This window comes from Phodopus roborovskii, unplaced genomic scaffold, assembly GCF_943737965.1.
Source record: "Phodopus roborovskii unplaced genomic scaffold, PHOROB, whole genome shotgun sequence".
NCBI classification, from domain to species: domain Eukaryota; kingdom Metazoa; phylum Chordata; class Mammalia; order Rodentia; family Cricetidae; genus Phodopus; species Phodopus roborovskii.
This window is the reverse complement of record NW_026126649.1, coordinates 154,184-179,602: the sequence shown is the minus strand read 5'-3', so window position 1 is coordinate 179,602 and position 25,419 is coordinate 154,184. Positions and strand designations below refer to the sequence as shown.

General features: G+C 39.7%; 1 long non-coding RNA gene across 1 annotated transcript; it reads right to left on the bottom strand.

The window, feature by feature from the left end:
• Nucleotides 1-9,115: 9,115 nt before the first annotated feature.
• LOC127213650 (uncharacterized) lies at nt 9,116-11,795 on the bottom strand. The gene is made up of 3 exons (XR_007833665.1): nt 11,681-11,795; nt 10,684-10,783; nt 9,116-9,185 (listed from the first exon to the last, which is right to left on the bottom strand). It is a non-coding gene; the product is annotated as an uncharacterized LOC127213650 (long non-coding RNA).
• Nucleotides 11,796-25,419: the final 13,624 nt, after the last annotated feature.

The window sequence follows — 25,419 nt, the reverse complement described above, 5'->3', positions numbered from 1 at the left end:
TAGAGAAACATGCCAGGGAAGATGACGATGACTAAGTCAATACAATTGTTTCGGGAGCCAGATTGTGGTGGCAAACAACTTTATTCACAATACTTAGGAGGCAGTAGCAGGTATTTCTCTGTGAGTACCAGGCCAGCCTGGTCTGAAGATGTACTTCCAGAAGAATCTGTGCTACAAAGAGAGATCCTGTCTCTACACTAAATAAATGTATTTATTTACTTTAAAATAATAACTTTAAAATCATTGTTAAAATTTAAGTAAACACAGTGATCTGAATTCTGTCCCATAAATCTAGAAAAAAGCCAGCACAGTGGAAGAGGCATCTTATTCCAGAGTCAAGAAGGTAAAAACAAAAGGATCTTTGGGTTTCCCTGACTCACAAGGGAGAGTATAGTATATCTGCAAGAACGAGATTCAGGGAAAGACCTTGTCTCAAATGCTAAGATGGAATAGAACTGAGGCAGAAACATGGACAAGATTGGGAGAGGCAAGGGAGGGGGACCCTCTACAGATGGAGCCAGTACAATACCTATTTTTATAGTTGGTGTTATGTGGGGGAACATTCTAGTGTGCACTGGAGGAATGGGTGAATATATATACATATATATATACATATATACACATATATATATACATATGTATACATATATATATATATATATATATATATATATATATATATATATATCACTGGGAAGTGTTTTCCTGAGAGTATACCTTCTGTCATTTTTATACTAGCTCAGCAACTACAAATTTCCCTGTATAATTTTATGTGAGGGGCAGTTCAATCAAAAAGTAGAAACAAGAAATAGCATTTTAACAAAGAATACAATATGTAAACAGGGGAAATTTAATTCACTGTGGTGCATGAAGAATGTAGGGACAGCAGCTAAAAAATTAGTCCTGAAACATCAGCCCAGAATCAACTTCAGACTCAGAGCACCAGTAGCACAGACTGACAGCAACAATTAATAAATGATACCTCATGAAACTGAGAAGGATCTGCAAAGAAAAATACATCTTCAACAAGATAATACAGTTTCCTATAGAATGGGAAAGATCTTCACCAACCCCACATCTGATAGAGTGCTAATCTCCAAATTATACAAAGAACTGAAAAAACTAGGCATCAAAACACCAAATAATCTAATTTTTAAAAATGGGTAGAGATATAAACAGAACAGTCTCACCAGAATAATCTCAGAAAGGCTGAGACCTAAAACACTGATGACAGCTTATGCTGGAGAAGATGAAAAGAAAGTGTAACAGTCCTCCATTGCTGGCAAGAATGCAAACTCTTACAACTGGTATGGAAATCAGTGTGGAGATTTCCCAGAAAGCTAGAGATCAACCTACCTCTAGATACTGCATTACCACTTTTGGGCATGTTCCCAAAGGCGGCACATCCACATAAAAAGGACAACTACTCAACTATGTTCATAGCAACATTATTCATAATTGCCATACCCTGGAAACAACCTAGATGTTTGTCAATCGAATAAAGTATAAGGAAAGTGTGGTACATTTACACTGTGGACTACTTATCAATGTTAAGAAACAAAATTATCCAAAATTGGCAGGCAAGTGAGCAAAACTAGAAAAAATCATTTGTTTCCCCCCTCACTCATGAGAAGATACCAGACAAAAAGCAAATGATACACAGGCTACAATCCACAATCCCAGAGAAACTACAACCCTAATCTAGAAACAGATGGAAAGAGATGCATAAATCCACACCTAATTATTGTGCACAAATTCTCACTCCAAAAATCACCAAGAGAACTGATCTGATGCAAAAGCAAATAGTTTTAATTAATTAATAAGTTAACTATATTAATTTCTGTCCTCTGTCCATCTGACACATTGGGTGGATTGAGAAGCAGCCAGAGGGATGATAGGGCAGGGGATTTTTTGGGGTAGACCAAGGGGAGTGTCTGGGGTCTGCAACAGTCTGAGGATTTGTGTGACTCCAGGCTTGGGCAACTTGTCCTGTGTTGATGGGCCAACTACCCCTGCAGAAATGGTTGCCATGTTTACAGGCCTCCCATGGAGTCTGCTATGCTCTGTACTTCACATACTATAAAGCACATTCAGACCCACCCAGCTAACTTGCCTCAAGGCTTCCTAGTGACTGGGGCAAGGTTCAGCAAGGTCAGGCAATGTCAGAAGCTGGACAAAAGCTCAGTACATGCTGGTTAATCAGAGGCCTACACCTTGGTGGGTCTTCTGCAGCCTCTCATGGCTGGGTGAGGCTCTGGTCACTTCAATATCATTGGGTCAAGCACCTGAGTACAATTGAATTGAGGGAAGAGAAATAATATGAACAACAGAGTCAAGACTGAGAAGGGGAAACTCACAGAATCAGCTGATACAAGATAGTGAGTGATCACTGACTCTGGTCTGACAAAGGGGAATCTGCTTAAGACCCAACTACACTCCCTTAACAAAGGTGGCAATGGTGTGGATGGGACACATATGAGGTTACTGGCTGTGGTTCCCAGATCCAATCTAATACACAAACAGACTTAGCGGAGCCCATTCTATGGAGAGATCAGTTGTTCAGACGAGACACAGGTGTGTGGATGGTATGGAGGTGCCATTTTCATGCCTCAGTGAGATGAATTAGCAGGCTTACTAGGGGAAGTGTTACCCTCTGAGGAGCAGATGTGAATTGTGAGAGAGATGGGGGGAGGTAATGGCATTGGAATGTAAAAGATAAATAAAAAAATGTAAAAAGGCCATGCAGAGGTACCACATGCCTTTAATCCCAGCACATGGAAGGGAGAGACTGGCAGAACTCTTGACTTTGAATCAAGCCTGGTATCCAAGTTCCACAAAGAAACCCCCTCTTTAAAAAAATACATATTGTTTAAAAAATTATCACTGGATGATATATCATAGTCTATTTAAATTGGAATTCAGTAGAGAAAAGGGAAATAGCAAAACTTAAGGAAGGCTGAGATTTTCAGCCGTGTTGGGAAACACACATACACACAAGAACATACATGGAAACATAAGATTACAAATGCAAACAAATATATACATATATATATACATGTATACATATATGCATAAATGCATATAAGATTATACACACACAGCCAGACACAAACATATAACATAGTACACACACACACACACACACATATATGTATCTTCCAAGCAATGAGGAAGATGGAAGAACAAAGATGATGATGAGTATGAAGACATTTTAGTCTAAAACATTAGTAAAATAAAGGGAAAATGAAAACATAATTTACTCAGTCAGTTAATTAGGAAACAACCAGATTATGTTTGGCTCTTCTCAGATGACAACATAACAAATGCCTAGCTGTAAAGGCCAGCAGAAAGGAAAGTACAATAATGAGGTAAATGGGGACACTGACATCATCACTGTGATCAGTCTCATCCAGATATGGGTGGACATGTTGGAGATCTATGTCACTGGAGGGAGACTGTCTGGGATACTTTGTTACTGAACAGTTCTATGTATCTCCTCCCCTGACACCTCCACCCTAGCTGGTCCTCCAGTTTCCATTGGCTCCTTGGATCAAAATTCTCTGCATCACTGGTGGTCCTGGCCCCATCAGCTCTCTGCATCCATTTCTTCTTCATGGCTCGTCCTCCTGGCTCCATCTGCTACCAGTATGCATCTACTCTGCATGGCTGGGCCTCCTCTCTCCAGAAACTCCAAGGAACCTGTACATGAGGTCAAGGAAAGACCTTCTGACTCCATCATCATCTGGTTCATGACCTTTATACACAGAACAGTATCCATGATGCCCTTCCTTCATTCCACCACTCCTGCCTTCCTACTCCCCTCTTCCTCCCTTTCCCACTTTCTGTAGCATGAAAAATAAAAGGACCACAGACTGATATTGGGGTTACAATTCAATTGAAGATCAGAAAAGAAAAGCAGCTGAACACTACTTCTTTTCTACCTCAGAATGGATGGCTATTCTGGCTCACACCAACCCTAAGACTATTTATAACTTATCCACAGTGTGGCTAGAGAATATGGAGACTTCAGGGTCTTCCTATCCTCATTGTGGCTGGAGAATAAATCCATGATAGTCTACTAAAGACCCTACTTCTATCCTTTATACCACTCTAGTGCTGGGTTTAAAGGCATATGATTCCTGGTGCTGAGATTGTCTTTGTGTCAATTGTTCCTCTTTAGGACTGGATCAAGCTTGTATAGATCTTGGTAGCCTTGGATTCACAGAAATCCATCTATCTCTTAATCTTGAGTCCTGGGATTGAAGATCTGTGCCTGACTTCTATGGCTTGTGACTTAGCTTTCTGAATACTCTGGCAAACTTTAATAAATCTAAATAAAGTATCAGCCCATCTTATTTTATTCTCTTATTGTGTGACCGTGTCAGAGATTATATAATGAATTTTAGATATTACTATCACTGCCCACTGTCATACTTCTCCCTCTCTTGCTGAAACCACCATTCCTTTCCACTTTCATGTCTTCTGTAATATAATAATGCTGAGTCTAATTGTAGTTTCTTACCTAAGTGTCCAGTATGACATTTCCTGAGAAAAGAGCATTTATGTCAGGAACTGCACCACTAAAGAAAATGCTAACCATTTCTGAACAATCACTAAGTGACTACTATCCCTCAGGTTGGATCCCATATCATCCATGAGGAACATTGACAAGAAAAGTTCTGTGCAGGTCTTGTACAGGTCACATTGGCTCTGTCATTTCTAAAAATGTTTGCTGTTGCTGTTACCCTTGTCTACAGTCTCAGCTCTTACACACGTCCTAACCTTCTTCTAAAAATGGTTTCTGAATCTCAATGGTTTGTGATACCAAATCATTCAAGGTCCAATTCTCTCCCACCACTAAATTTTGGCATTTTTGTGAGTAATTGGCTTGTACATCAATCACCACTCACTGGTTTCCTCTTGTATTATCTGTATATTGTGATCCAAATGAATTTCGCTTCTTCTCCAGCTGCTTCGATTATGGGATTTGTGACAACAGTGAGAAAAATAAGTATCACACTTACTTTCCTGTAAAATGTGCAGAACCAAAGTCAAGTTGTCAAAGGTGGGCCTGGAAGGTAGAAATAAATCCTGTTGAATTATGGAATACATGACTGCTTCTTCTTGCCAGTATTTGAGGACACTGCCGTCCATACTTTCCAGTGTTCAGAAGAGTGATTTTATGAAAAATTGATGTATTTATCCTAAAAGTCACTTTAGAACAAACACACAGTGATTGAATTGAATAGAAGCGCTGATTTGTCTATATACCTTATGTAGCACTTAACACTTCCTGGTCTCAGATGTCTAGGTACAACTACTAGAAAATGGTTTTTGACTTGAGAAGAAAATGTTAATTTTTAAAAAAATATATAGTTCTTATAAAGAATTACTTAATAACATGAGATAAATAGATAATCTATGAATCAGATTCCTTCCTTACTTCTTTCCTTCTTTCCATTTTTTCCTTGAAAATTTCTAACTTTCTTTATGAGACAGAACTTCAGAATTGTGAAGTGGTTGAGGACAGTAAGCTGTGAACTCAGTCTCAACACTGTAGAAGTTTACACAAAATTAAGAAGTGGGTAAATTTGACTTTAATGCCTCTGATTTTCTCTACTTCACTAATAAATGTCTCACTAACATCCATATACCTCATTCTATGTTCAGATAATATATATTATTATTATAGCATAGCATGTATCCTTGTACCCCACAATCATCATAGAGTTTGGCTCCTGTAGCTGACTGCTGGTGGCTACATCATATCAAATACAAACCTGAGTTCTCCAACCCCATTCTCTAAACATTTACATTTTGTAAATTTTGTGGTTGTGGAAAGTATGACTTAGGAAGTTTGGTTTTTAATGTTTTCACTGCAGTGTTATGAAAAATTTTCTGCTGGCATAGTCATAGATATCTGTAATCCCACATAAATCAAGAGGGGGAAATAAACACATCAGAATTTTGAGGGAAATCTGGGTTTCATGATGAGACTAGAAGTCACCTAAAACAAATAAAAATCTTTCTACAGACAAGAACACCACAGGTATTTCTAATAATTTACCATTTTTCTGACAAATTTTCTAATAAATATAGATTCTTACAAATATTAGGTAAGTACTTCTCCTACTGAGTCACATAAACCTCTATGTCTTTTATCCTACACGATGCTAAATATACAGTATGATATAGGCTGAGAAGATCACAGTGAATGTCCTATTTACAAAATATGATACATATAAGATTCCAAAGAAATATATTAGAAACATAATTTGGCAAAGCTAAAGTACCATCAGGGAAAACATCAACTTATAATGCAAGTCCCAAAAATTACATTTCTAAAATGATACCTATATATTCAGGTATGTAGTGTATTAGCATATTTTGACTGATAAAGAATCCAGAAGCTTCAAATTACCATAGAAGACACTCTTGATAATCATTACTTTTTATGAAAATAAATTATGTATAGGAGCTTCACATAAAACATAAATTCAAGAATGAACTATGCAATCTGTCTTAATGACCACTTGAGATATAGGTACATAGCCTAAGTAAGAATCTTTCCAGAATAATCTATTTTATGTGTACTGATCTGTGGGCCCATAATGCCAGCTTCTAGAGAAAGTCACATTCAATTGGCAATTACCCTACAAATCTTATGTAAAGAATTAAATAAAACAAACATCATACTTGTAGCATAAAAGTGATTGGTTCATGAGTTGAATGCTTATTATCCTACAAATTGGGTTAGTATTATTACATATGCAGTACAAATTTGGAAAAGTAGATTATCAGAACATTACTTGAACTAATGTAAAGTTGTGAGTGCACCAGGTTGCAGAGAAAAATGAGCATGAACAGATCTGATGGAGACACAGTCTGAAGTTAATCATGTGTCTCATATCCATTGCTCAGTCCACAGGACATCTGCTTTCTGCTCACAGTCTCTCACAAGGAATGCTATAATGTTTTTGTCTACACAGAAGTTCAGAACTGTGAAACAATGAGTACAGAAGACAAAAATGTATGAAGATATGGGTCTTGCAGACACTAAAGACTGACTATAGTAAATTATATGATGTATTATGTTCTGTTATAACACCTACTCACCCAGATGTTATGCCATACTTACATAGGAAGACACAGCTGCACAGAGCATAACTAAACCTGCTGAACTTGTAGTAACTAATTCTGAGAGTGAGCTCTATTGCTTAGCAATCGTGAAAGTATCGTTCTTCACTTATGCCTATTAGTTAATTTGTAATTAATTTGTGCCTACTAATTAATATTGTTTGAAGATCTACAAATACCACATAGTTAATTACAAGCTGTGTCAACTGCTATTATCAACAACTAACACTTTTGCTTTCTCCATTACCTGGTCTCCTTGGTACTGGATATGCAATCAGTCTTTCTAACCTACACATGCATAAAAATTCAAACAAGCAAGAGTTTAGAGTTGGACCACAAGTACCTTGACAATTATCTTCTCATTAGAAGAAATCATACATTCATTAAGTACTGTTATTCCCTTAGTAATTTATTAATTTACTAATACTAATTTAATGATCTTCAATGATACAAATTGTTTTGGAAGAAGAAATACACCTTAAACAGATTAAGTTATGGAATCTTAATTGTTATATCATTTCCCAATAATAGAATAATTTCAATTCAAATGAAAGTAAAATAAAATGTAAACAGTTTTATATGCATAATGCAAGCCAGCCAAATAGAACAATTTGTAAGTACGATGAATAGGAAGACAACTGGTCTAATATGTGACAACTGTAGATTTAGAAAGCTCTTCCTAATATATAAATATAAAATGAAAATAGAATTTACTAAAATTTTCATAGACTATATGACTAATTTAAAAGAAAACAATTAAGATGTCATCTGAGGGTGTAATTACTAAGTATAAATAACCTAACTATATATTTACTGTAAGATTTCATGTAGAGAAATGATGTATTGCTGAATATTTGCACAGAAAATCAAAACTGGTCCAGAAGATTGTATATCTGGGTAATGGGAATAAATTTTGCTTCGCTATCAGGGACATTTGTAGTAAGGATGGACATAAGAATAAAATGTTTACCAGGAAGGTTGTCATCTTGAAAAGGTTTCCCTGTGGTACTCAAGGTAAGGAGGGGCCACCAGTCATGTTCAAATCCTTTCTAACATTGTGTTTCTACAATGCAATAAAAGGAATCTTTATTAAATTTGAAATCCCATCATGTTCTAAGATGTACTATTATACTTTGTTGACATAAAATATGTAAACATTGTCTTATTCATTTTTACAGTATATATAATCTCTAAATGATTCCTAATATCAAATTATTTTTAAGAACTTGCATTTTGTACTCTTTGTTCTCAATTCATACACATCCCTCTTTTATGTTAAATATTCCATACAGTCTGTTTTAGTCAGGAAATGTTGTTAGTCAAAGGGTTTCTAGCATCAGGTGTCATTACAAATACAAGAGGCTGAAACAAAAAACAGAAAATTACATTCACAATCTAGAATTGTAATTCTAGTAGAATGCAATATTAGATCAATTTTTCTCCACTTATTCAAAAGAGCCATGATCTTTCACCTCAAAATGGAGCCATGAATATACCAAATGTCATGAATTAAAACATATTGCAGATTATGTTTCCTTTGCGATACTTGTGATTGAGCTGATGGCTTTGTCCATATTGCTATATCACATTTCTCACTTTGTGCATTATTGAAGAAAGATATTACTGACAAGTCACAAATATAGCCACCTCACCTTGAAATCAAATAAATTTCTATGATCTCACATCTAGACTCAGGGTTTGTACTCAAGAGGTCTTGACTTTATGTATCACATTCCTCTGTGTTTTATCGAAGCTTTTCCTAATTGCTAAAACAGAAATGTAGAACTAAGTTCATCTGGGCTCTGTGAGTGAACACAGTGTGCCATAAATACACACTATACCATTGATATCCTTAACACAGATGTAACATACATAACACAGGTTAACATACATACACAGATACACACCATCATACATTCAGTCACATATATACAAAATACACACACACACACACACACAGGCTCCCACTGAGGTGGGTCTGTGGGATTTACTCATCGCAAATCCGTGATTGTCACCCTGCTGTTTTGGATGGTGACATGACGGCAGTCCTGCAATTGGAAAAAGGGAAATATTGTTAGGGAATGGAAATCAGTTTTGAAACAACTTGTACATTTTATTTATACCAAAAGAGGGCCTTGTGCGACATAGGCTAGCACACATAGCCTAGCTAAGCCAGAAGGATCCTGACATTATTCTACTGCTTCGAGGTTCCCAGTGCTGGATTATAGGCAAACATAAGCACAACTGTTTTCATCAGTGCTGGGAAAGGATTTCAGATACTAATGCTTAAAATTGGAACACTATCACAACTGAGCCACATCCCAAGCAATAAGTTTTGATTGAAGAATTTCATTGCAGCCAGATAGTTCTCAGCCAAGTGGTGAAATCTTGATGTCATTAGAAGTAATGTCAAAAGTTCTGGTCCCCAACACTCCCACCTAGTTCTCCTCATGCCTCATGTTTAGAGTCAATCATCTCTGTGTATCTCAGGATCTTTTCCATCTATTTTCCAGAGTCACATAGCAAATAGTTTTTTTGTTGTTGTTGTTTTTGTTATTGTGTTTGTTGTTAGAGATGTGTAAGTGCAGTGCACCATTGGAGTCATAATGTACATCAGATGGCAAAGGTGACCCAATAGACCTTGAGGGGGAGTCATTACATTAATCAGATTGTAAGGGTGACATTACTGACATTTCAGGGATGGTCACTCTGGGTCTACAACATGATAGGTAATCATCAGTCTAAAAGTCTTATTATGTAACATCAATTAGCCTCAAATTGATGATCTACTGCAACTGCCCAAGAGCTTATGTTATGGGTGTTTTTCACCATGGAAGGGGTTATTACAATTGGCAACTTGGGAACTCCCGTTCTAGATAATTCGTTTTTAAAATGAGCAATATCTTTTAATATCTCAGAAACAACATTACTGTACTCCAAAATGGAGCTAGGTAATTTTGAACAGTTCTGGTAGAAAGTTTCTGGCTACAAAAAACTGATCACCCTGGTATGAACCATGACTTACAAGGTGGGGCCTTGAGAATAGTGCTGGGTTTAACAACACCTACTATTCTTGAAGGGAAGTAGGAAGTGTTCACTGCCTTGCTCCATATCTAGGGCATCTGCAATCGTCTTTTACCACACAGGCACTAAACTCCTATGTGAAAATCCACAGAGACAACAAATTAAAATAAAAATAGGTTCTATTTTTAAAAGGCTACACAATGAAAGTACAGGTATAAATATAATGAAATATAAAATTATATATCTTTTTTAAAAAAAAGAGCTGAAATGTATACAAGTGTTATTTTCCCTTTAGGATCAGAGTGTGATCCAAATTCTATACAAATGCATATACATATTAATTATGATACATATAATCACACACAGAATGTTCTACCTCTTAGACTTAGCATTCTGATTCCAGGATTTCAAGCTTCCTTGAATCTCTGTGGTTGTATCCCTGGCTCTTATAAATTTTGTGGGACAGGGTTTGGATATTCTCACAATGTTATTATGTTTCTTCTCCTGTATACAGATACCTACACAGAAAAGAGCTGAGTCCTGATTATGGGGATGGAAGCCCCTCCTGGGGCAGCTTGATATTTCTTTTAATCCAAAAGTTGTCAGTGTGAAAATTCCTGTTCTGAAAAGAGAAAGGCAGACTCACAGTCAAACAGAAATCCCCACAACACTCATTCGTCTCTCTCTCCTCTCCCTCTTTCCATCTTCTTCTCTCCCCTTTCCCTTTCTTTCCTCCCTCTCTCTCCTCTCCTCTATGTCCTCTCTTCTTTCTCTTTCATACCTACACTTATTCCCCTGCTCTCCTGCTCTCTCTGCTCTGACCTGCACAATTCTTCCTCCCGCACAGATGATGTGTATGTCTTCCTTCTATTCCTAGTAAACACTATCATTGAAGTTCTGTTAGACTATGTCTTCTCTGTCATAGTCCTAATTGTCCTCCCTCCCTTTTCTTCCTCTCTTTTCTCTCCTTCTCATTCCTCTCCTTACGTGTATCTCTCTCTATGGTTTTCTCTCTCTTGATCCCTTTCTTGTAGTTTGACTTAATAATAAAATTCTCAACAGTAGAATTGAGCACAAAGAAGAATCAATCCAGTTAAGGCCAATCATTGTGAGGAATAAATGGGGTAGCGCTCAAACCTATGACCACTAATTCCTGTGGGACATTATCCAGGGTACAAAATTCTTTCAAAGAAACAGGATGATTCATTGCTTTCCCAACACTAGCTCTGCTGAGGAATTCAGACTAAGGTGACATTGAGAATGACACTTTAGGCAGTTTCTTGTGTGGAATATCTTCAAACTCTGACACTTGAGATCACTTCTTTGTGCTTTGTCTTAGAAAACGAACAGTGGTGTCAGCACATCTGTTAAGAGCAGCTGGTGTTAGAATGTTCACCTTAAAAGGGGGCTTTTATAGCACTCAGTTAAGACTTTCTGGATATTACTTAGTTTTTACAGTGTTCTGAGCCATAGAGGATTTTGCTCTTGTACCGTCTAGGCTTAAATTATATATACTCACTGTTTATATTTGGGTGCGCACACCACTGCAATTGATTCTGGCAGCATCTTCTGGTAGCAAAAATGTGTGTGTACATCCACACTCGACAAAAAGGCAGTCTGGGTTGGATGGGTCTATGGAGACAAAAGAATTCAAGAAATCACAGTAAGCCCAATGACATACCCAACACAGCAGGCCCCAAGAATTTTCAACCACTGCCTCCCACAATGACTCGCCAAATCATGCTGGGACACATCTGTGGTCTGCTAGGTGGAGAAGGAAGAGGAAATGACCTCACTTATCAACCTAATCTATAAGGTCATTAGAAGCTGAGCTTTAAAAAATTACTTGAGGCTGTTCCCTCACTGAGGACTAGACTTTTATTCATCCATATTTACTTATACCTCATGTCTAAACAATAAACATTCCAAGTTTGTCCTTTAGCTTCTAACCTACATCTGCTTCCCTCCTGCCAACAATAGAATCTATTCCATCTTAACCAAGAGTTCCCAAACTATTTAGAACTTCAGTTCAACAGACTCTGTGAGTCTTCAGTTCCCTGCCATTAAGAGCTGTGGGATATCTTCCTATGTGAAGAGAAGCCACATCTGGTCGTATTTTGTGTTACTCTACCTAGTACTGTTGCATTAACTTATGCCTCTTCCCTCCCTTCCTTCATAGCCTGCCAGGTTTAAGCACACCTCAGGCAACTGCATGCCACAAAGGGGATGAACATTGTAGATGTTAAGGCAAGCAAGCCAGATGTAAAAACCAAATATCTAACCTCTACATTTCAAGACACAAACAGTACTGAAATGCTGATATCATGGAGGAAGGCACACTTAGTAGATGAATACTAATGTAATGAGAAAGAGATGGTTAGAACAAGAAGGAGATCAGTTTCAGAAGAGAGAAGTTGCAAAGCTTGACAAGGCCCTTGGAAGGTTCCTGTTTCCTTCTCTAAGAGTATTATTCACATGGATGTTTCATCAAGAAGTCATTAATTACACTGCAAATGTATGCATACTTACAAATTAGCTATATTTTAAAATAGAAAACATTTGGAAAAAGAAAGGAAGTAAAAACTGGTAAAACCAACAAAACAAGCCATTGCCCCATTCATGTACATTTGAAGATTCTGTTAAACTAGTTCTGCACAGAGTAGCCTCATGACTCTCCCTTCCTATGGGATCTACAGCTTAAATGAAGGCTCAACATGACAGTCCTGTAAGACTCCCAGATAGCCGTAAACTCAACCCATTTTTTTCAAGCCTCTTTCTTTCTGGTTATTACTTTTTGGTGCCAAAGTCATCATCCAGAAGTCTTACCTCCTGAATGACAGGATGCCAGTATTCTGCCTGTATACTGTATTTCTATGGATTAGTTAAACCTTTTAGTCTCTGGCACCATGGCCTGCTTAAATTTCAGAAGCCAAACTCATCAATGAACCCCAGCTCCAGCATGAGAACTGAATCCCCTTGCTGATGGAGATTGTCCCTAGGTCACATCCTGAATTCTCTCTCTTACTGTCCCTGGTCTGTGGCTTCTGGGAAACCCATGACCAGTTCTCCTGCAGCCTTTTGTTATGGAATAACCCACTGTGCTCAAGCAGTCCCCATTAGGTCTTATTATCTGTCAGAAAGTCACTTCTCCTGCTGTCACACCCACCATTTACCAGGCTGAATCTCAGCAAACAAAAGCCTCCAGGGGATTATCTCCTGCCTTCACCTGGCTTCACAGAACCTTCTTCCATCTGCCATGGTGTATTATTGTAAGGCAAATAAGCAAATTTGGATGCAACTTTGCATGAAGAAGCTCTTTGGGTGTACAAAACCAAGTACTTCTTCATAAAGGCAAAAAGATATCAACAGAGGGAACTCTCTTGACTGAGTGAAATACTTCCATACAGCATTTAGGGTGATGGTGTCTACACCATGTTTTCTTACCTCCTAGGGAGTCTACAATGCACAACACATTAACCAAGAAGTGGAACAATGAAGAACTACACTGAGGAAGAGGTAAATTAGTAAAGGTGAAATGCACCAAGGAATGTGCCTTTTGACTAAACACTAGAACACCAGTGACTGTGGGTGCTCACAGATGGATGAAATTCGTCTTGATTGTGCAGACACAGATCTGGGCTCACCACCTGTGAAATCAATTTGCTTACATGAATCCAACCTAACGTCAGAAGGCCCAGTTCCTCTTGCATGAAATATATTTCCTCCTCGTTCTCCGCATAACAATAATTAGGGCCTGCTGTCTGCACAGGAATAATTATGTGGGTCACATGGTATTCTTCTTTGACCTGCCACAAGAAAACAACTTGTTACAGTTACTGTCAATCCAACTTTCCATAAATAAATGAAGCCCTCACCCCAGTGAATGACCCTCATCCTTTACCCTCACCCCAGTGTTTCCCCACCTTGACTGCTCCAGTGCTTTCCTGGGAAACAGAAAAATGTAGGGGTAATGAGATGAACATGAGATGTCTCCAATAGCATATCCTAGGTTAGGGTTTTGTTTGCAGCAGGCATTAGGTCTGCTCACAGGTCTTGAAGTGTTTAGTTTCTATTCTAAGCCTTAGCACAAAGTAGGTAATCACCAGGACACAGAAACTCATCAAATTCAAGTTAGTTAATGTCACTTCACACATGGTTCCTTCTGTTGAGGGATATGTATGGATACAGCCCCTAGATATATTCTCTGGGAGTCAAGGGCAGCCAAAGGGGAATAAGATACAGCCTCAGATCAAGAAGGGGTTTTCCTATATTTACCATGGTACCACATAATACACCGCATGTCTCTATGCCTTTCCTGGTGTTCTTCCGTGCACAGCGCAGAAACTGATTACAAAGGTCCTTTGGAAGGACTACAGGGCGGAGGCCTTTGGAGTTCTGACCTGCAAAGTAAAAGAGAGAGAAGTCTGAGGTTACAGGACCTGGTGTCCATGAGTGGAGCTCAGCCTGGTGGCCTGGAGGAAAAATCTCAAAGATATTGGATATCTCTTCAGGAGCCCCCTGCCTATAATACAACCACAATCCAGGTGAGAACTTTCTTCTCAAAGCTCTTTCCCTCAAATTAGCTGAGGCCACATACTCTATCCTGGTTGTTTCTACAGTCCAAAAGGAACAGAATAGCTTACTTCTGCTCCGATGTTATATTATGCAGATGTGTAGATTGCTGAGTGCACAGGCTTTAGGCTCTCTAAGACTGACTCTCTAAGATCATCTGTAAATATGCTCATTGTTGAATACACAGGGCCACAGCTGGGGCACTCTGACTCTCACCAATGTGTAATTAAGAAGGGAATTGCAATTTTGCTTGAGGTTGTCATTCAAGGAGAGATTTGACTCATGCCAGTGCAGACAAGAATCAACCAATACTTTAGAAATATGTAAAATTCCAGCCCAGTAGTTGCATATTTGGATTTTAAGCATTTCCTAGGTGAGGGGCCAGGATTTCAAGTTAAGGCCTATTTAGGCTGTAAAGCCAGATGATACAAATAAAAAATAAAAGTAATAATGTATTTAGATGGCATATTTGAGAACTTTTTTCTTCAATATTCGTGATTTCTCCTTTGAAATCCTTCATATATGAACCATGTGTTTGTACATGTCTATGATATGTGTGCATTTTTCAGAATGTGTATGTTCATGTGTGGGCAAGGATGCGCAGGTGTGACAGCGCATCTGCAGATGTGAGCAGACTGCCTGGATTGCAGGCCTTCCCTGGCATAAGTCTAAAAGAATCTCTCTGTGCTCTGTGTCTTCCCTGCTATCTGTGCTGTGAAAAAACAGGTCTTCTCTGTCTCCCTGTCTCATGTAACCTGAAGAGATCTTAGAATAGGGAGGTGGCCACCCACAGCCAATTGTCAGGTGATTTCTGGAGATTCTACCCTAGGTTTGAGGCTGTCACAGCTAGCACTTCAGTCAGTGTCATTATCTCCCTGACCTACTAGGAGAATCCTACAGAGGTCTACCTGATGCTGAAAATTCAATCACATACAACCAAAATAGTCTTTTCGGAATTACCAATGCACAGCAAAGTCCTCACGATGAGCAATAATTCAGGAGTATTTTAATGTGCTTCCTCTATTCTCTCCAGAGCTCTGAAAAGATGAGGATCTGAATATCATGAGTTTTGAAGAAACTGAACTGGCTTAAACTAAGTTAAAGGCTTCTTTTATGGGAAGTCAGATGGCAGGAAGGAAAGAGAAAATACTAGTCACTCGAGGTTCTATTACCACAGCAAAGGGGATCCAGGAAAGACAAAGACTGGGGAAATTGCATGGGGGATGAAGCTTTCTCTGTGCTGCTTAGTGCTCCCAACTTCAGACACCTCTTCAAAAGCACAGCACTACTAGACTGGTGAGGTGCACTCGCAAATGTGTGTGGCTGACCCTGATGCAATAGGCTCTATTTAAACAAAAGTCTTTAAAATCATGAGGTCTAGAGAACTACAAGACTGCTGCCAACTAACAATTTGAGCTTCCATGGAAAGGCTACCTTTCCGGAAGAGTGAGAGTGAGATCAACAACTAACTTATCCATGGAGACCTCAACTAGTGCCTGTTGGAAAGAGGAGCAAACACCCATACATAAACACTGCATTGAAGTAGAACTCAGATGCAGATGGAGAGGACAACACCAGGAGGCAGAAACACATAGAGACAGCTTACAAGAACAAGGAGGAGCTCATGGGCCACCAGACTGATAGCTGGGAAGCCAGCATGGAAATGACTCAGGCCCCCCTGAATATGGGTCTCAGCCAGAAGGACTGAGCAGTCTAAGGGACCTCAGACAGTGAAACAAGGATGTATCCCTGGTGCACAAAAGGACTTTGGAACACATCCCCCATGGAGGGATAACTGCCTTAATCTAGAGACAGGAGCGAAGCCCTAGTCCCTACTTCACATGACCCCAACTGGATGGCATTCCCCTACATATGGAATTTGGGTGGGGGATGGGAGGGGAGGGTGGTTAGAGTGCATATAAGAGGGCAGAGAGGGTAAAAGAGAGTGAATAAGGGAGGGAGGGAGAGAGGGAGGGAGAAAGAACTGGGATCGACATGTAAAATAATAAATTAAATTAAAAATAAAATAAAATAAAAACATGATCCTGTGGTGACTTACCTGGGCTTTCCACCACCTTCACTTCTCCACCCTGTGTGTCTGATGATGGGCCCCTTTTCATATCTTTGATGGATTCTTGTGGACTGCATGGCACTGATGTTGTAATAACAGTGCATTCTTCAGAAGACACTTTAGCACTTTTAAGTGCCAAGTCCTCTCTGCTCCTGTCTTCATCAACTCCATCCACCAGCCTGTCTAGAAGATCACTCCATTTGGCAAAGTCTGCGGAGTGTTTGATGGTATCTCTTACTTCATGCCAAAAGGTCTTATTTTCTGCCTCTTCTTCTTCTCTTTTTTTCTATAGAAAGAAAAATGGGATTAGTCTAATATTTCAAAAGTCAGAAGAAAAAGACCTGCCAACAAAGAGATGAACAAAGGAAGTTGTGTTGAGGTATGACAAATCACCACAGCATCTATGATCCCCTCCATAACCTTGGTACTATGAAAAACAACCAACACCCCTTTACTCAGATACTGTAAGGCTTTCTTAAGGGACAGTTTGGTCTCAATGTTCTCAAAACCATAATACACTTGGGGTGTATGCATCTGTGACTATGAATATGCATGAGTATATGGGTGTAAATAGGTGCATGTGTGCGTGCATGTGTGTGTTGTCTTCTATAGGTATGAGTGCATATGTTTGCAAGAATGTGTAGATCCTGTTCCTTGGATCACAATCTCCGCTGACAGTAAAACAGAGTCCCAGGTCACAGGCTGATTAAGTGATACAAAAACATCCTGTCTTCATGCTCACACACTGACCTTATCTGCCAGGTATTCTGAGTACTCCTCGCTATATTGCTGCAGGAGTTGTCTCTTCAGGGCCTCAACTATGTCAAAGACCCTATGTATTGTCTGCAAAACAAAACAGAAAGGGAGAATTAGAACTGACCTAATGTCAGCAAAGGGGGAAAGAAAACAAATGGGAAGGGACTTATGAATATTTTTTAATTTAATATTTTTTCTTATTTTATATATCTAATCCAGTTCCATCTCACTCCTATCATCCTATTCCCCACACAGACCCCTACCCATCCCATCCCCCTTCCACTCCCCAGAGAGGGCGAGGCCTTCCATGAGGAATCATCAAAGACTGTTAAATCAATTGTGATAGGGTTTAGGCTCCCCACCACCCCGTGTCTCCATGCTAAAGAAGTATCATACCATGGAGAATGGGCTCTAAAAGTCCCTTCCTGTACTGGGGATACTATCTATTTCCATGAGATGTCAGAATCTTATTTATGACTTGACCCCAATTTGCTGCCATCCCTTTCTTCTGTATTGTGATGCTGAGAGATGTCCTGTTTACCCAGGGACAGGATCTGTGACTTTTCTCTAAGTAGCTCCCTGTGACTCTGGAGATTTAGGACTGCCACATGGATAAAAAAGACCTACCTTGTTGATTTTGGATCGTGTTCCCTTGGAAAGGGTGTTCCAGTATTCTGGGCCATGTCTCAGCTTCTCCACGAAGAGTCTAAAGCAATAAAGCAGCATTAATATGTGAGCAGAAAAGGTCCAAATTTGTAAATGAGACCCTGAAAAAATTTGGTCTCTCTAGGCATGGTTTCAGAAGATGCTGGAGTGAGAAGAGTTCCACCCTGATATGTTACATCCATATCCATCCCAGTGTCTAGAGAAAGAAAGGTCGTAATTCTCCTATCAACTAGTGCATTCCTAAAATATCAGCTATCAAGTAGTATAGCTAATCTGATATTGTGTGTGCTTGTCATCCTAGCATGCAGGAGACAGCAGGGAGGGTTAATGAGCTCACAGACTATCAAGGAAACAGACCATCCTCCTCCTGAACTTCAAAAGAAAAAATAGTGTGGTCTCATCCTTCTACTACCAAAGGAGAAGGATGTGTGCTCATAGAGAAGCACAGAGTATTGTTTCTGAGCAGGGAACAACCTCTCCCTGAGAGTATTAGGTAATGAAAAGAAACACTGGGAGAACACAGCTGCAGGGAGCTGTGCAATGGAACCTAGTGAGACGAGGCACCCACAAAGACTGCTAACGTACTTCAACACTCCTGTCAGTCCAGGAACCAAGAAAGTTTCTTGAGTGCAGGGTGGGATTGAAAACTTGTTGTGACAAACTGATGTTTGTTTGGAGGGGCAAATAAGTACTCTAGTAACACACTTATTTCTCTTAAGGAGAGGAAATAGAGGGATGTTTACTGTAATCTCAAGAGATTACCTTCACCTTGCAGAAAACCAAAGTTGGAAAACCATCCAAATCATTTTCTTCAAGTTGCACAACCTGAGAATTATAAAATGTGGTATCTGTGTTCATGTCTAAGTCTGACCTTTCTTTTCCTCTGTGGAACCTGATGGAGATATGCCTACCCAGCACAAACAGCCTTCAGAAGATCAATAGATTCAGGACCACAGAGGTCTTCCCAAGAGCCTGGGCTCCTTACAGTCACCTGCATTTATGTCCTCAGGTTCTCTTTCACCAAACACAGGGCTAGACAGGACTGGTGAGACCTTTGCCATCTTTCCCTTCCTCAAACACAAAGCATTCATGTCACTTAGCATACGTGTAAATATCTGGTGACAGCTCTGCCATCTTGCATTTATTCTGCCTATCCACGTATGATCAAAAACACAGAAAGTATGCTAAGCCACTTTGACCCCAGGTAGTACATAGTTCTCTGGTTCCTATTTAGGTTCAGAAAATGCTAACTTCTTTCTTAACTAAACAATATGCTACAGGATTAAGAGAAGAGCAATCTGGGCTCTGCCATACATAGGAATAAGTCTGTGACTGAATGCCTGGCCAGAGATAGAGCAGTTGACACACTCACCAATGCAGACACAACCACTAAAACTGCAAACTTTCCTCTAAAATGAAGGCCATGTGGAAACATGCTCATGAACTATCATGATTTCCCTTATTTGTGGTTCTCGTGTCTTTGAATAGCAAGGAAAAACATTTGTGTGAGCGGCCATAAATCTGACTGAAAGATGTCTTTCTCAAGTTCTATAATGTCAGCAGAGGGGAGAAACATGAAGATGAAGACAGGATTAGTAAGGGATCTGTCACAGGAAAGGAGATAGAAAGTGCAGGTTCTCACGTTAAAAATTTGTGGTATAACACAAATGCTTCCTCTTTAAGTTCTTTTGTTTGTAGATCTGCCGCCATCTCTAGGAGGTCATCACTCATTTTGATATACATTTCCATGGGTACTTTGTCGCTGACTTCCACATTCATTCCTATGGAAATTAAAAATCTGAACCGCTCTTTTGGCAGAAGAGATATTTCTTGGTATTTTTGCATGGTGCTCTTGTTCTAAAACAGAAAAGACAAGATAGAGGAACATCAGAAGCTACCTCCTACTGTCCTACCATTCTGTATGTCTCCGGTCTGACATTCACACATACACAGTGTGTGTGTGTGTGAGAAAGAGAGATAGAAATAGAGACAGAGAGAGAGAGTAAGTGTGTGAAAAAGCTCTTACTAAAGAAATTATAGTAAATAAAACACCACATGCAGCAATACAGCTCAATAAATTTAGTGAACTACCCAGTTTTGGATCTCCTTACTTTGCTACTAAAGGGGGAGGTAGGGGAATGGATAGAAGGGAGGGAGAGGCACCTGGCATTAGTATGTAAAATAAGATACATTTTAAGTTAAATAACAACTAATTTAAAAAATGATTCCATTTCTTTAAATTTCTATATATGATTGCATGTCAAAGAACATTGTTTTCAAAAGGAATAAGACTTACCCCATTTGGGGCCATAGAAGTGAAAAGTCCCGTTGAGCTCTGTTGGTGTCTGAGACAGGATTTTAAAAACTTGCCTGTAAGCAAGAATAAAAGAACTTAGGAAAACAAATCCTCTGCTTCTCCAGAAACTAATGTTAGTTTTTGTTCATTTATGCACTGCTAATTTAATGACCACTATGGTCATAGAGTTGAAGGCTTTTAATCCTATTATACAGCTGATGAGTTTGTAGATATGACCTAACTTCAAATGCAACTGATTACATCCAAAATTTTTTCAAGAATTTATTCAGTAAATATCAATTTGAGATGTCAGTGTCTGCTGGCATCTGCACAACCACAGAGCAGCTCCAGGAGGCTTAGAGCCCCAGGGAGACACTGAGGGGAGATGAGAGAGCAGAGGATATTGAGAGAAGAAAAGAACTCTGAAACATTTAAAATATCAGGTCTTATGGGCAGATGCCTTTTAAAAGCATTCTCGTGAGACTGAAAAGAAGAAGATGATGCTGGCAATGACAGAGCAGATCTCCATGAACAGGCCAAGTAGAAGTGAAACAGAGCTGCAGAAGCTCACACTAATGGAGATGGAGAGTGGTCCTTTATCTGAATTGGCCCTCCTCAAAAGGCCTCCATAGACTGTGCTGTAGCTCCATGCCAGATTGGTCTCTATAATCTATACTGCCTCCTGAAGCCATGTGGAAGTCAATGATCTGTGGTGTCATTGGCTGTTATGGCCTAGGAAGCTTCCTCTGCATTGGTATCTATGAAGACAGACTCATAATTAAGAATGAGAAATGATTACATGAGACTTTTATCTTCCCTCACATTAAAAAGAAACAGTGTAATCCAAAAGCCACTGAAGAGAGTCCTTAAATTGTGATAAAGATGCTGAAGTGTTGCTCTACACACTTAATGGCTCAAGCAGAAAGGGTGAGTGTTGGCCGTGGAGAAGAACCAGATATCTTTAAGGGGTGGGTCAGTGAGACTTTGACCATGCTGCAGGGAATACATGGTCCCTATGCTGAGGTTAAAACTCAGGCAGTTTATATAGGGTTGGGGTGGCAAGAAGCAGGCTTACAGAAGCAGAATCATGGTTACAGGGATTTCATTGGTCCATTCAATTAAGGCAATTTGTGTTAACGAAGGAAAGACTTGCTGTTGTCTTTTTCAATTTCTCTTTGGGATGGTCAAAAAGTTTGGAGGGAAAATATGGGAGGAGATGTAAGCTAATGTGATTTGATGGTTTGCAAAAAACAATTCCAACATCATCAACAAAAATATTATCATTTTGAAAGACCCCAAGAGTTCGGAGCCCATTGGGGTAAGGTCCTTGCCCCCAATAGGCGAGACCAGACCACTGGATGCAAGCACAAGAGGCTGTTTATTGCTTACACAGGTACCTGTGGACGCTTCAGTATTTCAGGGGACTTAGTGTGCTGAGGTTAAAACTCAGGCAGTTTGTATAGGGTTGGGGTGGCAAGAAGCAGGCTTAGAGAAGCAGAAGCATGGTTACAGGGATTTCATTGGTCCATTCAATTAAGGCAATTTGGGTTATCCAAGCACAGAGTTGCTTCTTCAGGTTGGGCACAAAAAAAAAAAAAAAAATACAAAGAATTCAGTTATGACTATCTCAGCACTCTGGTGGTCTCCATAGAATGCTCCCAGAACCTTCTGTTCCCAGATATCATCCTGCTGACCTTGCTTTGGTCCAAGCTGCAGACCACAGATATCTGGTTGACATTGGATGAGAGTAGCAACTGGTTCCCTCCAGTATTTTTCCCATAATTTGACCTTGGCTAGTTGGCAAGAGCAGTTCAAACAGGCAATATGCATAGTGGGGGTCTTTCAATTTGAGAAATTAAAAAGAATTTTAACATGAAGAAAGGTTCCATTAAAACTGGACAGCGCTTTGCTAGTGCTGGCTCAGGTACCTCAGCTCCCAAGTGCTCAGGGAACACACCAAAAAAAACAGTCCTGGAACTGACACTAATTTTCAAGAGTTTGTTTTAAGAGTCACAACAGGAAACACTATTGCTTCTGTGCTCTAGACATGAAACACAGACCCGTCTGTCCCATGAAGTAACAGGCCTAACTGTAAAAGCCAAGGTCCAAGAAACTTGCCTTCTGGTCCATGAGTAAGACATAGCTGCCTAACCAGCCTGGACGGCCAGGCAACCCTGCTCATGGAGGTGTGGAAGATATTGCAGACATTTCCACTGATATGCCAACATCACTGTTCCACAGTATTAACATGGTAATTCTCATGAGACAAAATTAGTGCAGGGAAGAATCATAGCCCTTACTTGACCTGTCTACATACCCAGCTCTCTCTGTGCTTCAGCTGAAACAGTCCCAGGAATAGTCTGGTTTCCTTCTTTCATACTCTTAAGACACAATACCTCAGAGAGCCCTTCCAGCCTGCTATCTCACCAAGGAAAGTAAAGACACATTTAGTGACAGGATGGAGAAATTCTCTGTCCAATACACCCCTAGGAAATGTCATATCCAAGACTACATTTATGTCATCATCCTGATGTTCACCAATTTCCCCTTAATCCCACATTGTTTGATGCTTCCCAGTTTATGGAGCTGTCCATTAAAAAAAATTGAAACCATTAATTTTTTTTTTCCTACCTGACATCTTCAAGTCAGGAACAACAAAGAAAAGGAGTAGATATGGATGAAGGGATGAAAAAACAGGTTGTTGGTTTCTAAAAGGTGTAGGATCTGGATAAAGGGATGAGTACTCTGGTTGTTGGGTTTCTCAGTAAAAAGTCCACGTCTGGGCACGATCAAGGATGCTCAGCAGTGAGGAATGTTTGGTCAGTTATTTCCAAGGTAACCTCAAAACACTATCTACTGCTGATTGGCTGAGGGAGGGTGATGTCATTAAGCTGGTGAAAGCCAATGGGTATCCCAGAAGCCATGTGTTAAAGGGACAGAGGGAACACTTGCAGGAAGATTACAGCATCCTTACATGGCTACAATCTGGGCAGCTGAAAACATACAACCTAGACTTGACAGTTTCTGTTATTGAGATACTTAATTCAGGAACAGTGTCACAAGTTTGTTACCAGTGGTCATTAATACAGTCATTAATCATTGACAAAGGATTTTCTCATTTTAACTGATGTGGTGATATCTTTCTTACACAAAGTCTTTCTGGGGTTCTGAGAATGGACTTTGCCACTAGTTAATAATACTGGTCTGCAGTACTGCCCAGAAAGGCAGGAAGTGATGTAGCTAGGCAGAAACAGGGTATAAGCAGGGAAAAACAGGAAATTGTTTTGTTCCTCTTGAGATGCTTAGAAGATAAGACGAGCTGTGGCTTGCTCCTTCTCTGTGATCTCTCAGCATTTGCATCTATATCTGACTCCCAAACAGACTTTATTTGTGTAAACAAGATATCACCACAAAAGGATAACATTAACATATTTCTATGCACAGATGATATACTTGGTGAGTGTCTTAATTACTGTTTTACAGTTGTAAAAGATACCATGACCAAAACATCTGTTTTGCCAGGAAGGATGTGATTGGGTGCTTGCTTATAGTTTTAGAGTCAGTCTAAGATATTTTTTTGTTTCTTTGATGTTTTAGACAGGGTTTCTTTGTAGTACTTTGGAGCCTATCCTGGGACTTGATTTGTAGACCAGGTTGGACTTGAACTCACAAAGATCTGCTGGAATTTTTCTCTGGAGTGCTAGGATTAATGGAGTGTGCCACCAAGATAATTCTTAAATTATCTTCCATGAATGTATCAACATTTCCCACTACACTCTGGCAGGGGAGTTGAGTAGCAAAGTGAAAAGCAAGAAGGAAACATGGCCTTGGTCACTTCAAAAAGTTGCTTCATTTCATATTCATCACAGGAGAAATCCAGGAGTACAAAGTCTCAATTGTCAATATGTATGTATGACCCAAATAAAAGTACCTGCATTCGAAAAAGAAACACTACAAAACTCAATGATCACATTAAAATAAACTCACACACTCATAGTTGGAGACTTCATCACCCCATTCTCACCACTAGACAAGATCAGAAGACAGAAACTTTAAATATATATATATATATATATATATATATATATATATATATATATATAATTAACACAAATTTTGCCCTAATTGGGGAGAGACATTCACCTGGGCCCAGCCAGGACAGATTTAAAAAGCCTCAAACTCATCCCGGCATGCTGGAGGCAGTGTAGGTCATTTACCCATGATAAGAATGAGTGAGAAGAAAATGGGCATGTACTCCACCCAGGCTATGATAAACTTCAGCAGCAACAAAGATTCCAGGACAGGACCTGCCATCACATCACTGCTGGATGACACACTTGATGGCCAAAGGTGTGGTCAAACCTGGGGAAATGCTTACACAGCAGAGAGCAGTGCTCACAGTGAGTGCCCATCTCCATCCATGGATGAGCTGCCCCTTTTTGGGAAGGCCAATTAAGTACCTCTGGCTTTCCAAAAATGGACAAACCTCAAGCCAGAGCTATTTCCCAAAAGCATCACACCTGGGTTTCTAGCATTCCCACTGAAGCTTACCCTTTGAGGCCACATTCCCAGTCAACGCAGTCTACCACACTCAAAATATTCCAACCAGCTCCTGCCAGCATGTCTTTGATGGCCTCTGACAAGACAGGTGTTCTGACTGCCACCAGTGCCACACCACCTAAATTAACCAACCACATCCATTTTTGCAATAGGCCTTGACAAGCATCATCTCATACTTTACTCCCAAGGGACTTGTTTCTGCTGCCAGAAACAAGGCCCCATCACCACCCAAACCTCAAATGCAATATCTGCTGCTAGAATTCAGCTGCCATCCAATTCCATAACGGAAAGTGAAATTCCACGGCCACTCCCCCTCAGCCCACCACAGCTGCCAGAG